At 46.1% G+C, this 14,789-nt stretch overlaps 1 protein-coding gene across 1 annotated transcript in view; it reads left to right on the forward strand.

Moving 5' to 3' along the window:
* The window catches only part of LOC148442118 (rap guanine nucleotide exchange factor 6-like), a 672,269-nt gene that overhangs the window by 107,618 nt on the left and 549,862 nt on the right, over positions 1-14,789 (forward strand).

A 14,789-nucleotide genomic window follows, 5' to 3' on the forward strand; every position in this document is an offset into this window, starting at 1 on the left:
GACAGGAGAATATGACAGATTCTTATGGCTGAAATGCGCCCTCTTCTCATTATAGCAGAGTATTGGGGTGACAGCAGGTTGGGTATGACCTGACAGTTGATTAGCTTGTCACTATAATGCGCAAGTGGATTGTGCTGGGAGCAGTAGTCCTCCAGACAATAGTTAAACCAGGGTATAATGTAGTTGGACAAGGTGAATGTGGTGTCAAGTATGTAAAGCAGTTGTTGGTGCAGTTACATGGTACAGCTTAACCAGCTTTTATATTTATTTCTTTAGTTTAATCTTAGGTCAGCTCCAGTAATGTATCAGATAGAACAACAAGTGTTATATAACACTCGGATATCACAGGTGGTGATGCCATATACTATAGATGGTGGTAAAGGATACTTGCAATCCAGCTACAGTATGTGGCTCTGGGTTGCTCTATTGCTCTATAATGTGCGAGTCTATTGGATCCAACCATCCTTGGAATGCCATGGAATATAGATGCTCGGAGCGTGTGCAGTAGCACATGTTACTGAGCTCAGTGACTGCCGGCTCAGTCCTACCCAGGGTCGGATTAGGCTACCGGGAAGGTTCCCGCAGGGCCGGTCCCATGCTGTCCTCTGCAGGGCCAGCTGACACTGCCTGTCGGCTCAGACAGAGTCATATTCTGCCAGGGCCGGCTGTTGCGCTTCTGGGATTTGTGTGTCACTGTGGAACTCAAACTGGAAGCTCCTGGTTCCTGTGTCCCCTCCCTCAGACTCCGCCACCTGCCTATTTACACCCACTGTCTCTGTGGGATGTTATTGTGCCCCCCCCCCCCTGGAGCTGTGCAGCAGGGTGAGTAACCTGTCCTTCCCTGTGATGTCTACCGCCTTTGCAGCGTGTGGGGATTTTCTGTGACAGGAGCCTAGTAGTAGGGCAGCAGCAGCATCAATGAGGACATGATGCCAGCCTCCTACAGAGCAGTGCTACATGGGGTCAGTAGATGATCCCTGGCCCAGTCTCATTGCTGCTGCTCTGAAATTTGCATGATGGTCACAATACAGTTCCCCTCATTCCAGGGACATACCCCTCCCCACCACCAACGGTCCCTTAGACACTGTACCCCACCAACTCAGGGACATACAATATACAACATATTTTTCTTCTTCAGGGTCCATAGGGATCCACAGGGATACCATGGGGATATTACAGTTGGAGAGACCAGGCAACAAACAGTTAAAGCTTCAGCTCCCAGGATGCCTCAGGTCCTCCTCCATATATACCCCGCCCCTAGCCATAGGACTTCAGTTGTTCGTTTGGTGCGGCAGGATCAAGTCCCACCTTTGTAATAGGGGACTGCTCAGGTAGTCCTAAGCTTTTATTTTTATGTTTTTCGGTTGGTAGTACTAAGCATCTGTATTAAGACGCAAGTACTACAACTCCATCTACCTTCGCCGGGCCGCAACACCAGTAACTGGGCTGGTCATTCCGGCAGGTCACAGCTGAGCTTGCTAGCAGCGATGCTGTGACATGGACTGCAACCGGATGCATGGAAATGTCAGGTAAGGAGATTCCTCGCTTACAAGGAATCGCGCACGGCAGTACTTGCTTCTGGTGTCAGAGACACACCAGAAGGAAGCCGCTGCAGTCAGGACCCGGGATTGTCCGTGTCCTCACTACACCACCAGGGCCTTATAATCTGACGCCGGGGATCGGCATCTGCTGTCAAGAGGTCAGCGTACTCGGCTGGTTAACGCAGCTATGGGGAAGTAGGTGCTTCCCCAGCAGCTCCTCCCCCAACCCAGACAAAGTCCCTATGAAGAGTTCTGCGTGTCTGGGTTGCTCAACCTACCCTCGTGTATATGAGATGCTCACGGTCCATGCTCAGTGCACCCTGTAGCTGTTTGTCTCAGGTGGGTTTGGGTCAGTCTCCCTGTATACCTCTCCCTTGGTTAAGGTATATAGTGCTGTATATCCTACCATTCCTTTGTGTAGTTGATCTAGAGTTGATTGTAATTATATTACATATGTAATTATATTATATATATTACAGCTGCTGTTTTGACACTGTCTTTTATTTCTATCTGTCAATTATAACTATCACTGTTTTGTCTCCATCCCCTGGGGTGGAGGTTTTTCTCTGAGTACTTCACATTCATTAAGATTTTGTGAAGGCTGTCACATAACATTGCGATCATTGCCTTTATTGAACATGTCAAAAGATAAAAGGGAAACAGGAGGGGGAGCCACCTGTGCTGGTTTCATATAAATCATGTATGACCTGTGTGTCCCTGCAGGATGTAAAGGACGGTTTGTGTGATATCTGTTTAAAAGACCCACCTTACCAGTCCACTTTACCTGTCTCTGGGCAAGAACAATCTTGGGTCTCCTCTTTGTCCCAGGTAATGAAGCAGGTTGTGGATCGTATGGCTGCTCCCACTATGCCTCCTTGGACAAGGTGTCCACAGTATACTATGTTTGCACCTCTTATGCATCCTTCCTGGAAGGATATTTATGGCCATTCTAGTCAGACATGGCACCATCTTATGTTGATAACAGACCGGTAGTGACTAAGGCGTGTAAGCACAAGTGAATGTTCCTTCTTTGGTGAGGGTGGTTAAATCAGTCCTAGATATTGAGGATGGTGAACCAGCTCATAGTAAGAAGGCTCCAATGTTTAATCACCCCCGAAAGTTGGCAAAAACAGAGTTTCCTGTATCTGAACAGCTCACCTAGCTTATGGATGAGGCATGGAGTAACCCGGATAAACGATTTTATGTGAATAAAAGAATAACATTGTTGTATCCTTTTTCATCTTCTGTATGTACTAAGAGGGAGCTACATCCTACTGTGTATGCTCATTTAACGCATTTAATCAGAAATGCACATTACCTATTCCGTTGGCTTCCTCTCTAAATGATTCAACAGATAGAAAAATGTAAGCGTGTCTTAAGGCAATATATTCATCATCTGCAGCTATTACTAATCCAGCTATGGCTGGAGCCTGGGTTGCCAAAACTGTTGAAGAATATATGGGAGGATTGGAAGATTTCCTACCAAATGCTACCAAACAGGTGATGTATATCTCCCACATATGGGAAGCAGCTTCCTATCTGGGAGGAGCTGCAGTAGATAGCTTCTAGCGCATCAGCAGCTTCAATAGTGGTATGCAGGGCCCTTTGGTTAAGATCCTGGAAAGCTGATGCAGGATCACAAAGGGCACTGGAAGTCTTACCTTTCTATAGAAAAGGTACTTTTTGGAGCAGAGTTGGATAAAATAATAGCTACTCTGGCGGCTTCAAAATCAGTCGGTCTGCCATTCACGGCTACAAAGTCTAAGCAGGTTTATTTTGGATCCTTCCGTCCTCAGGGACGAGCAAGGGAACAGTCTTCTTCTAAATTGACTAGTTTTCGCAAAACCACAAAGGCGACAAACTAAGAGGTCTGACCAGCTTCTAAACCGGACAACAAACCCTCGGCCTGATGGGGTGGGCCTCCTCCTGGGGGATCCCAGGGTGGGAGACAGACTTCTTCAGTTTGTGGACTATTGGCATCAAACAACAACAGATGCCTGGGTCTGCAAAGTGGTCTCTCAGGGGTATGCCCTCACTTTCAGGAGACATCCTCCCCAGAAGTTTTGTTGTACAGATCCTTCATCATATGTGGTCAAGGCCTTGGCCCTTCACTCCCTGCTGCAGGTGGGGGTAATAGTCCCGGTTCCTGTGTCACAACAAGGAAGGGGTTGTTATTCCAATCTATTTTTTGTTCAGAAACCGAATGGGGCCTATCGCCCTATACTAAATCTAAAAACTCTCAACAGGTTCATCTGTGTACCCAAGTTTCATATGGAAATTCTCCGGTCAATTATTTGTGGCAATGGAGCTGGGGTATTTGCATGTTCCTATTATACCTTCCCATCAACAATTTTTATGGTTCGCTATCCTTCAAGAACATTACCAATTTCAGGCTCTACCCTTTGGCCTTTCTATGGCTCCCCAGGTATTTACCAAAATAATGGCAGTTATGATGGCCTATCTCAGGTGTCAGGGAGTTAGAATTCTGCCATATCTGGATTACCTTCTGATATTGGTGCAGACTAATGTGGTTTTACAGAACCATCTTCAACTGACCATAGCCTGCCTACAAGGCATGGTTGGATAATCGATTGGAATAATCACTTTCTCCAACACATCAGATGTACATCTGGAAACTCAGGCACAAAGGGTGTTTCTGTCAGAGGACAAGATTGCGACCCTATCATTGTGAATACGCAAGCTGCTAAGCAAGTGAAGAATATCCATTTGGTTAGCGATGCAGGTCCTGGGATCAATGATATCCACCTACAACATGGTGGGATATGCTCAGTTCCATTCCAGGCCTCTACAAAATTGATTCTCTCCAGGTGGAATAGACAGCATCATCTAATAAGGTCCCAGAGGATCCTTCTCACTCCAGGAGGTTCATCTCTCCCTCCTGTGGTGGCTGAGAAAGGATCATCTAAACAAAGGGAGACCGTTCTGGATTCCAAATTGGGTGCTTCTCACCACGGGCGCCAGTCTTCGTGGATGGGGGCAGTGACAGGTGATCACACTTTTCAGGGAATATGGACAAATCAGGAAAGTCATCTGAGAATGAACATATATTCTGGAACTACGATATACAAAGCACTTGCCATGGCAAAGGACTGGCTCCGGGGGAAGCCGGTCCAGATCCAATCCGACAACGTGACTACAGTAGCCTACCTCAATCATCAGGGAGGCACAAAAAGTTATGCAGCCATGAAAGAAGTGACAAAGGTTCTGGTTTGGGCATAACGTCCTCTTCCAGCCATTTCGGCAATATTCATACCGGGAATACTCAATTGGGAAGCAGACTTCCAGGAGTGTTCCAGCTCCTCATAAACAAGTGGGGTCTACCAGAGATAGATCTCATGGTGTCATACCACAACCACAAGGTCCCCAGGTACGGGTCCAGGTCCAGAGACCCATCAGCTGCCTTTGTGGATGCACTGGCACTAAGATGGGACTTCAAGCTGGCGTATCTCTTTCCTCCGATTTCCCTCCTCCAAAGAGTTCTCAGGAAAGTCAAGCAGGAAGGTGTAACAATAATACTGTTAGCTCCAGCTTGGCTCAGATGTAATTGTTTCATGGGCATACAGAATCTATTAATAGACAGTCTGTATCCTCTTCCTTTATGGCAGGATCTGCTAACGCAGGGTCTCTGCCAGCATCCGGACTTACCTCGTCTGGCTTTGACGGTGTGGCTCTTGAATCTTCCAGCCTAAGAGTGAAAGGTTTTTCCAGTTTTGTAATTCAAATGATGCTTAGGGCTCGGAAGCCTGCCTCTGCCCGCATCTATTACAAAGTTTGGCTTTCATTTGGTTAATGGTTTCTTCAGGCGGGTTTAGATAGTGGTCTCCACCTGGCCACATTGAGAGTGCAGTTTGTCTTTGGTTCTTAAGGAGCTACAAACTCCCCATTTGAACACCTAGGACTATGTAGTTCTGAAGTGGTTGACAGCGATCTTCTGCTTGAAGAGTCTCTGATTTGGAAGCGCTGTCTTGTCACTCCTCATGTTTGATTTTTCACCAGGATAAAGCTGTTCTTCGTACAAGGGAGGGCTACTTTCCTAAGGTAGTGTCCCGTTTCCATGTGAATGAAGAAATTGTTGTTCCAGCTTTTCAGGCTCCAGATCTTTCTGTAGGTGAAGCCTCCCTGGATGTAGTTTGTGCTCTCTGTATCTATGTTGAGTGTACAAACTGTTAGAAAATCAGATGCTCATTTTGCATTATATGGTTTTCACAAATGAGGATGGCCAGCTAATAAGCAGACTCTGGTAAGATGGCTACGCATGACTATCTCTCAGGTGTACACACAGGCTGATCTCCCTGTCCCAAACACGGTGACAGCACATTCTACTCTGTCTGTAGGGTCATTCAGGGCATTTAGTCGTGGTGCCTCTGCTGAGCAATTGTGCAAGGCAGCCACGTGGTCTTCTGTCCACACTTTTACAAGGTTCTATGCCTTTTATACTTTTGCCTCTCAGGGTGCTTCCTTTGGATGACGAGTTCTCCTTTCTGCTCAGGAGCGTCCCCCGCTTTAGGGGAACTGCTTTAGGACATCCCCATGGTATCCCTGTAAAGCCCTATGGACCCCGAAGAAGAAAATCAGATTTATGGTAGACTTACCTAGATAACTCCTTTTCTTTGAGGTCTATAGGGTCTACAGTGCACCCACCCTGACACACCTGGCTGCATGGGTAATTGTTTCTTTCAGTCACAGATTCCCTCATCTTGTGTAAGAGTGTTTCTGGTGTACAATTGCTCTTCCTTCTCCTGCCTTGAGGCTTAACTAAACTGAAGTCCTATGGCTAGAGGCAAGGTATAGATGGAGGAGGACCCAAGGCATTCTGGGAGCTGAAGCTTTAAATGTTTGGTGCCTGGTCTCTCTAACCATAATTTCTCCATGGTATCCGTGTGGACCCTATGGACCTCGAAGGAAAGGAGTTATCTAGTCAAGTCTACCATAACTATTTTCCTGTAGGGAGGTCAATATGTGTGTTTAGTTTTATTTCTTGTGGGGGCAAATGTGTTTTATTGTTTACTGTAGGGGCCAATGTGTGTTTTTTTTCTTGTGGGGGCCAATGTGGTTATATATTTTTTTTTATGGGTGGCCAATGATTTTATTTTTTTCTTGTGCAATATTTTTCATCTGGTCATGCATCTAAATTGTACCACGGATGCGTCCTGATGCTGTTTGTACAGAGTTGCAGTACAGATTCAGACACATGCACCAGGAAGTGTATTAGAAATGTGTTGGGTGTTCCTAGGGAGCTACAGGGGGTGGGCTAATCATACACAAATGTAATGTAGTATGGGCGTGTTACTGACATTGGTTTTGTACAGTATAGTGATGCTGAATTGCGCACATTGGAGACCATACACCCAGCATAAGGCTGGTGAGAGTTTTAATGGTGCGACCATTGGTGGCGTCTAAAGATGCACAAAGTATGACTGCAGCGTCTGTAAACACTAAAAGTGGTCATCTCAGTCCTTGCATATTTGGATGTACACCAGGGATGGTCATCGTACCGGTATTGGCCTAAAGTCACAAATGCAACTTTTGCAAAAGACGCAAAAAAGGCAGTAACTGCATCCAACTCAGAATCAGAGCCTATGAGGAGAGATTGTGCCCCCTCGACAAACCCCACTCCCATAAGGGCTGCTTCCAGAAATTTCCCGGGCTAGTTTTCCATTCCAATCCACCCCTGGTCCTACCTGTCAGATGCTGGAGGGAGGCAGCGCAGGAGAGCATTCCTTCCAACTAGTGATGAGCGGTTCGGATTCTGAGGAATCCGAACCGCTCCGAACAGGTGGAATCCGAGTCCACCCGAACGCAAGTTCGGGTGTTCCCGCCTGACTCGGATTCCACCTCGAGGCCGAACGTCACCCGTCCGGCGTCGGATTCTCGCGAGAGCCGAGTGACGTTCGGCCTCAATAAAAAGGCGCGGCGCCCGGCAGTCGGCGCCATTTCTCGCGTGACGCGTAGTTAGGTAGTTAGCTAGTGCGCTGTCTGTTCTAGTGTTAGATAGATTAGAGTAGGCAGTGCTCTGTGACTTTACTGGGCATAAGCCCTTGTGTGTGCTCCGTGACTGGGCATAATAAGCCCACTGTGTGTATGTGTACTCTACTACTCACTGTATTATACAAGCTCCGTGACAACTGACAGGGCATAGCCCACTGAGTGTATTATACAAGCTCCGTGACAGGGCATAGCCCACTGAGTATTATACAAGCTCCTTGACAGGGCATAGCCCACTGTGTCTATTATACAAGCTCTGTGACAGGGCATAGCCCACTGTGTCTATTATACAAGCTCCGTGACAGGGCATAAGCCCACTGAGTGTATTATACAAGCTCCGTGACAGGGCATAAGCCCACTGAGTATTATACAAGCTCCGTGACAGGGCATAGCCCACTGAGTGTATTATACAAGCTCCGTGACAGGGCATAGCCCACTGAGTATTATACAAGCTCCTTGACAGGGCATAGCCCACTGTGTCTATTATACAAGCTCTGTGACAGGGCATAGCCCACTGTGTCTATTATACAAGCTCCGTGACAGGGCATAGCCCACTGAGTGTATTATACAAGCTCCGTGACAGGGCATATGCCCACTGAGTATTATCCAAGCTCCGTGACAGGGCATAGCCCACTGAGTGTATTATACAAGCTCCGTGACAGGGCATAGCCCACTGTGTCTATTATACAAGCTCCGTGACAGGGCATAGCCCACTGTGTCTATTATACAAGCTCCGTGACAGGGCATAGCCCACTGGGTCTATTATACAAGCTCCGTGACAGGGCATAGCCCACTGAGTGTATTATACAAGCTCCGTGACAGGGCATAGCCCACTGTGTCTATTATACAAGCTCCGTGACAGGGCATAGCCCACTGAGTGTATTATACAAGCTCCGTGACAGGGCATAGCCCACTGTGTCTATTATACAAGCTCCGTGACAGGGCATAAACCCACTGAGTATTATACAAGCTCCGTGACAGGGCATAGCCTACTGTGTCTATTATACAAGCTCCGTGACAGGGCATAGCCCACTGAGTGTATTATACAAGCTCCGTGACAGGGCATAGCCCACTGTGTCTATTATACAAGCTCCGTGACAGGGCATAAGCCCACTGAGTATTATACAAGCTCCGTGACAGGGCATAGCCCACTGTGTCTATTATACAAGCTCCGTGACAGGGCATAGCCCACTGGGTCTATTATACAAGCTCCGTGACAGGGCATAGCCCACTGAGTGTATTATACAAGCTCCGTGACAGGGCATAGCCCACTGTGTCTATTATACAAGCTCCGTGACAGGGCATAGCCCACTGAGTGTATTATACAAGCTCCGTGACAGGGCATAGCCCACTGTGTCTATTATACAAGCTCCGTGACAGGGCATAAACCCACTGAGTATTATACAAGCTCCGTGACAGGGCATAGCCTACTGTGTCTATTATACAAGCTCCGTGACAGGGCATAGCCCACTGAGTGTATTATACAAGCTCCGTGACAGGGCATAAGCCCACTGAGTATTATACAAGCTCCGTGACAGGGCATAAGCCCACTGAGTATTATACAAGCTCCGTGACAGGGCATAGCCCACTGTGTCTATTATACAAGCTCCGTGACAGGGCATAGCCCACTGAGTGTATTATACAAGCTCCGTGACAGGGCATAAGCCCACTGAGTATTATACAAGCTCCGTGACAGGGCATAAGCCCACTGTGTCTATTATACAAGCTCTGTGACAGGGCATAAACCCACTGTGTCTATTATACAAGCTCCGTGACAGGGCATAGCCCACTGAGTCTATTATACAAGCTCCGTGACAGGGCATAAGCCCACTGAGTATTATACAAGCTTCGTGACAGGGCATAGCCCACTGAGTGTATTATACAAGCTCCGTGACAGGGCATAGCCCACTGTGTCTATTATACAAGCTCCGTGACAGGGCATAAGCCCACTGAGTATTATACAAGCTCCGTGACAGGGCATAAGCCCACTGTGTCTATTATACAAGCTCTGTGACAGGGCATAAGCCCACTGTGTCTATTATACAAGCTCCGTGACAGGGCATAGCCCACTGAGTCTATTATACAAGCTCCGTGACAGGGCATAAGCCCACTGAGTATTATACAAGCTTCGTGACAGGGCATAGCCCTCTGAGTGTATTACACAAGCTCCGTGACAGGGCATAGCCCACTGTGTCTATTATACAAGCTCCGTGACAGGGCATAGCCCACTGTGTCTATTATACAAGCTCTGTGACAGGGCATAAGCCCACTGAGTGTATTATACAAGCTCCGTGACAGGGCATAAGCCCACTGAGTATTATACAAGCTCCGTGACAGGGCATAAGCCCACTGAGTATTATACAAGCTTCGTGACAGGGCATAGCCCACTGAGTGTATTATACAAGCTCCGTGACAGGGCATAGCCCACTGTGTCTATTATACAAGCTCCGTGACAGGGCATAAGCCCACTGAGTATTATACAAGCTCCGTGACAGGGCATAGCCCACTGAGTGTATTATACAAGCTCCGTGACAGGGCATAGCCCACTGTGTCTATTATACAAGCTCCGTGAAAGGGCATAGCCCACTGTGTGTATACAAGCTCTGTGACTCCAGTTCATAGTGATAAAGTAATATGGATCACGAGAATGAACTGAGAGGAGAGCAGAAACAACATGTAAATGCTAGCATTGCAGCGGCTGGAAGTCCATCACTTTTATCTAAAGCTGATGCTCAAGGGCGTAGAGGCTTTAAAACCTTAGGGAACCTGAAATCAAAAAATTTAGATTTTACAGGGGTAAAGACAAAAAAAAAACCTCTAAAGACTACTACTTTTGCAGAGAAACAGAAAATTGGCAACATACCATTAACCACACGTAGCGGCAAGGAAAGACTCAGGCTTTGCCCTTTATTTCTGAGTGGTGGTTCTGCAGCTGTCAGTGAGGCATCTTGTGCCTCTCGTGATGATAAAAGACCTTTTCAATCAGACTATAGAAGTGTGAAAAAATGTAAAACCAATAAGGCAGTCGAACAAACTGTGTTTTTTGAAACACAAATGTCAGAAATCCCTGAGGAGAGTCTAAGTGGGTCCACAAGTGGCATTTCTATGTGTAAGCCTGACCTTTCAGAGAAGCCGCCCTCCACAGTTTCTTTTCCATCTGTAGTTGTGGGGATGAGCAGTATTGCCGAGGACATAGAAATTGAGGATGCCACCGTGGAATTGCAAGAGGATGAGAGGAATATATGTGCAGCTGATGCTGGCACTAATGAGGATGTTGAGGATGAGGATATTATTTGTATAAGTCAGGCACCAGTGGAAGCAGCTCTTGGCCAAGATAAGAAGGCCATTGCCATGCCTGGGCATAGAACCAAGAAATCCACATCTTTTGTGTGGAATTACTTTTACCCAAACCCTGACAACGTTTGTCAAGCCATTTGTAGCCTCTGTGAGACCACAGTTAGTAGAGGTAGGGACGTTAAACATCTAGGAACCTCTACGCTATTACGTCATCTGCAGCGAGCTCATGACAGGTGTTTGATAACAGAAACTACTGCAAAAAAAATAACAACAAGCAGTCCAGCATTAGCTAGATGCCTTCTCTCTACTAAATCCCAGCACCTGCAATCTCCGCCGACAACACCTTCCTCCTCAATATCCTCAGGAATGATCAGTGGTAGTACAACATCCCATTTATTAGTGCTAAGTCACGGTGACTCCTCCAATTTCCAGGACACCTCAGAAGAAACTGAATCTTTGAGCGCTAGGCCTGCTGCTGCTGCTGCTGCTGGTGGATCTTCATCCCAGAAGTGGACAAAGAAGACTACTAGTAGTATACCAAAAAAACAATTGACTGTTAAAGAATCTCTTGCAAGGGGAAGCAAGTATGACAGCTCTCACCCTGTCGCACAGCGGATCACTGACGCCATGACAGCTATGCTAATATTAGATCTGCGTCCAATATCCTCAATTAATGCAGTGGGATTTACACAGCTAGTTGAGGTCATGTGTCCCCGGTACCAAATTCCATCTCGGTTTCATTTTACCCGAAAAGCCATTCCTCGGCTGTACCAGGACGTTAAACAGAACCTAATTATTGGTCTGCAAAATGCTATTGTACCCACTGTCCACTTAACCACAGATATGTGGACAAGCGGTAGTGGACAAACTAAAGATTACATGACTGTGACAGCCCACTGGGTGGGTGAATCGCCTTCAGCAGCAGCAGTATCTAACAAACAACACCAGCTCATTCAGAGGCAGGCAACTCTGTGCATCACCGGATTCAATAAGAGGCATACCACTGACAACCTCTTAGAAAAACTAAGAGATGTCATAGAAACATGGCTTACCCCACTTGGACTCTCCTCAGGATTTGTGATTTCTGACAATGCTACAAATATAGTGAAAGCATTACAGCTGGGTGAATTCCAACACATCCCCTGTTTTGCTCACACAATAAACTTAGTGGTGCAGGGTTTTTTAAAAAACGACAGGGGCGTTCAGGAGATGCTGTCTGTGGCCCGAAAAATTTCGGGACATTTTCGGCATTCAGCAACAGCGTGCAGGAGATTGCAGCACCTGCAAGAGCAGTTTAATTTGCCCTGCCATCAACTGAAGCAAGAAGTGGTAACGAGGTGGAACTCAACCCTGTATATGCTTCAGCGGATCGAGGAGCAGCAAAAAGCCATCCATAGCTATACGACAAGCCATGACATTGGGAGAGGAGGGGGAATGTACCTTACCCCAGCACAGTGGAGAGTACTTTCTGTCTTGTGCAAGGTGCTCAAACCATTTGAAGTTGCCACTTGTGAAGTGAGTGCTGACACTGCTAGCTTGAGTAAGGTGATTCCCCTGATTTCGCTTTTGGAAAAGCAGCTGGAGAAATTGAAGGATGATATTAAACAAAGTGATTCCGCAAAGTATGCTGGACTGATAGATCAAGTCCTTTGTTCGCTTTGCCAGGATCCACGGGTGGCCAAGATCTTGAAATCTGATCATTATATTTTAGCAACCATTCTTGATCCTAGGTTCAAGTCATATGCTGTGTCTTTCTTTACAACTGACCCAGATCTTAAAAGAACCAAAGCACTCCTGGTGAGCAAGTTGGCAGCTGAAGTGACACATGGCACTACGATGACGTCTCCTCCTTCGGTTTCTGCAGCAGCAGCCAGAAAAAAACACCTTTTCCAAAAGACCCAGTGGTGATGCAGATAAGTCAAGTCAACATTTTGACATCTGGTCGGGTCTAAAAGATTTGCCCAACACCAGTGACACCTCTACCGCAACTCCATCTAATACGATTACCATCCAAAGAATGGTGGAGGATTATTTTCAGGACACCATACACGTAGACATGTCACAGAGTCCCTTCGAATATTGGAAGAAAAAAAAGGCAATTTGGAGACCCTTGTATAAACTGGCTTTGCATTATTTAAGCTGCCCACCCTCCAGTGTGTACTCGGAGAGAGTTTTCAGTACAGCCGGGAACCTTGTGAGTGAACGACGAAGGAGGCTACTTCCACAAAATGTAGAAAAAATGATGTTCATTAAAATGAACTGGAAATTTCACGAGGAAAACCTTTCCCACCAATCACGTCACAGTACAGATACTTCTGTAATGGTAGATTCCAGCGGGGATGAACTGATATTGTGTGAGGAATCGGATGATGTACACACTGATGAGGGTGAGGATGGCAATGATGGTGACATCATGCCACTGTAGACCTGTTGCCTTTAGTAGATTGGAAGATTTTTTTGTGGGGGCCCAAACAAACCAAGCACTTCAGCCACAAAGTGGCAGTACCTGTCGCTGAAATGCTTTGTTTGTTAAAGTGTGCATGTCCTTTTTAAGATCCAACATAAAGGGTGGGTGGGAGGGCCCAAGGACAATTCCATCTAGCACTACCTTTCATTTCTGCCACTGCTGTGTGGCATAGTTTCATAGATGTGCTTTAAACAGTGGTGTCTGTGCCACTGCGCCGCTGCTCTGACGCTTGGTCACCAGTCAGCTCACTGCAACCTTTGGCCAATAATGGTGAAACCAATAATTTAAGCTGTGAGGTGGTCTAAATTGACTGTAAATGACTGGAAATTAATGTTATTGAGGTAAATAACACTCTAGGAAGAAAAAAAAGCCCAATTTATGTAATTTTAGCTTTTTTTGCCAATTTTGGCAAAAAATCCAAATCCAAATCCAAAGCCAGTCACCGCAGTTTGGCAAATCCAAATCCAAATCCAAAGCCGGATGACGAATTAGAACCAAATCCAAATCCGGCAAAAATGGTCCGGCGCACATCCCTACTTCCAACACTCCTAGTCCTCTTTGTGTAACAATGCATTTCTTTTTCAGCATTATTTTAAATGGTACAACTTCTCTAAAAGCAGAAACAATCCCCCATCTTGCATACAGACAAAATATTGTACAAAAAGAAGTGATTTCTGAAATACACTCACAAAAGATTGCAGATGCATATTTTGTGCCCAGGAGATGAAGGAAGCACCAATCAGTGTCAGCAGGCCTGTTACAAGCAATCCGCTACAGCAATCAGCAATCATAATTGTCAACCGCTATTTGCACAATAACCTCTGACCACCCGCAAGTGATCTGTCATTTCTAGGAGTATTTTTTTTTTTTTATCTAGCTCTGCATGTGAATGCATTTGCATGTAATTTCTTTATATTGCCTAAGACAGACCAGCTTCACCTTGTCCCGATCTACCCATTGGTTGTAATGTTGGGTACACACTTACATGACGGATCGGTCACCAGACACACTTACCAAACAGCCGCATTTAAATTTGCCAGCAAAGTTGTAATGTTGGCGGGTCGCCCGTACACAAATGCAGATGCACAGATATATCTTTCATATATATTGGCATCGGCTGTACTGCAGGGCTGACCTGATATATCTGTGAACGTCTTTCACATACATATATAGTGTATACACCCGCCAATGCACCCATGATTTATCTTTATTCGATTGGACGAACGATATATCGACAAGTGTGTACCCAGCATAATTTTCGGAAGTCAGTTGTAAGGTGTCAAGAAGTCATAAATCCGCATAGGCACATATGATTTGCACACAGTTCTGGATGTGTCCAGAGTGAATTAGCGCTTCAACAACTACTGTAGTATTAATTTTGCATGAGCCCATTACAGATAACTTCGATACATCACTCACAAAAAATCCAACAACTGATTACTATTACTGGAAATACAGTCCTCCATTTAGTCACGTTG

Source organism: Taudactylus pleione, unplaced genomic scaffold (genome assembly GCF_031769625.1).
Source record: "Taudactylus pleione unplaced genomic scaffold, aTauple2 ptg001609l, whole genome shotgun sequence".
In the NCBI taxonomy this organism is placed as follows: domain Eukaryota; kingdom Metazoa; phylum Chordata; class Amphibia; order Anura; family Myobatrachidae; genus Taudactylus; species Taudactylus pleione.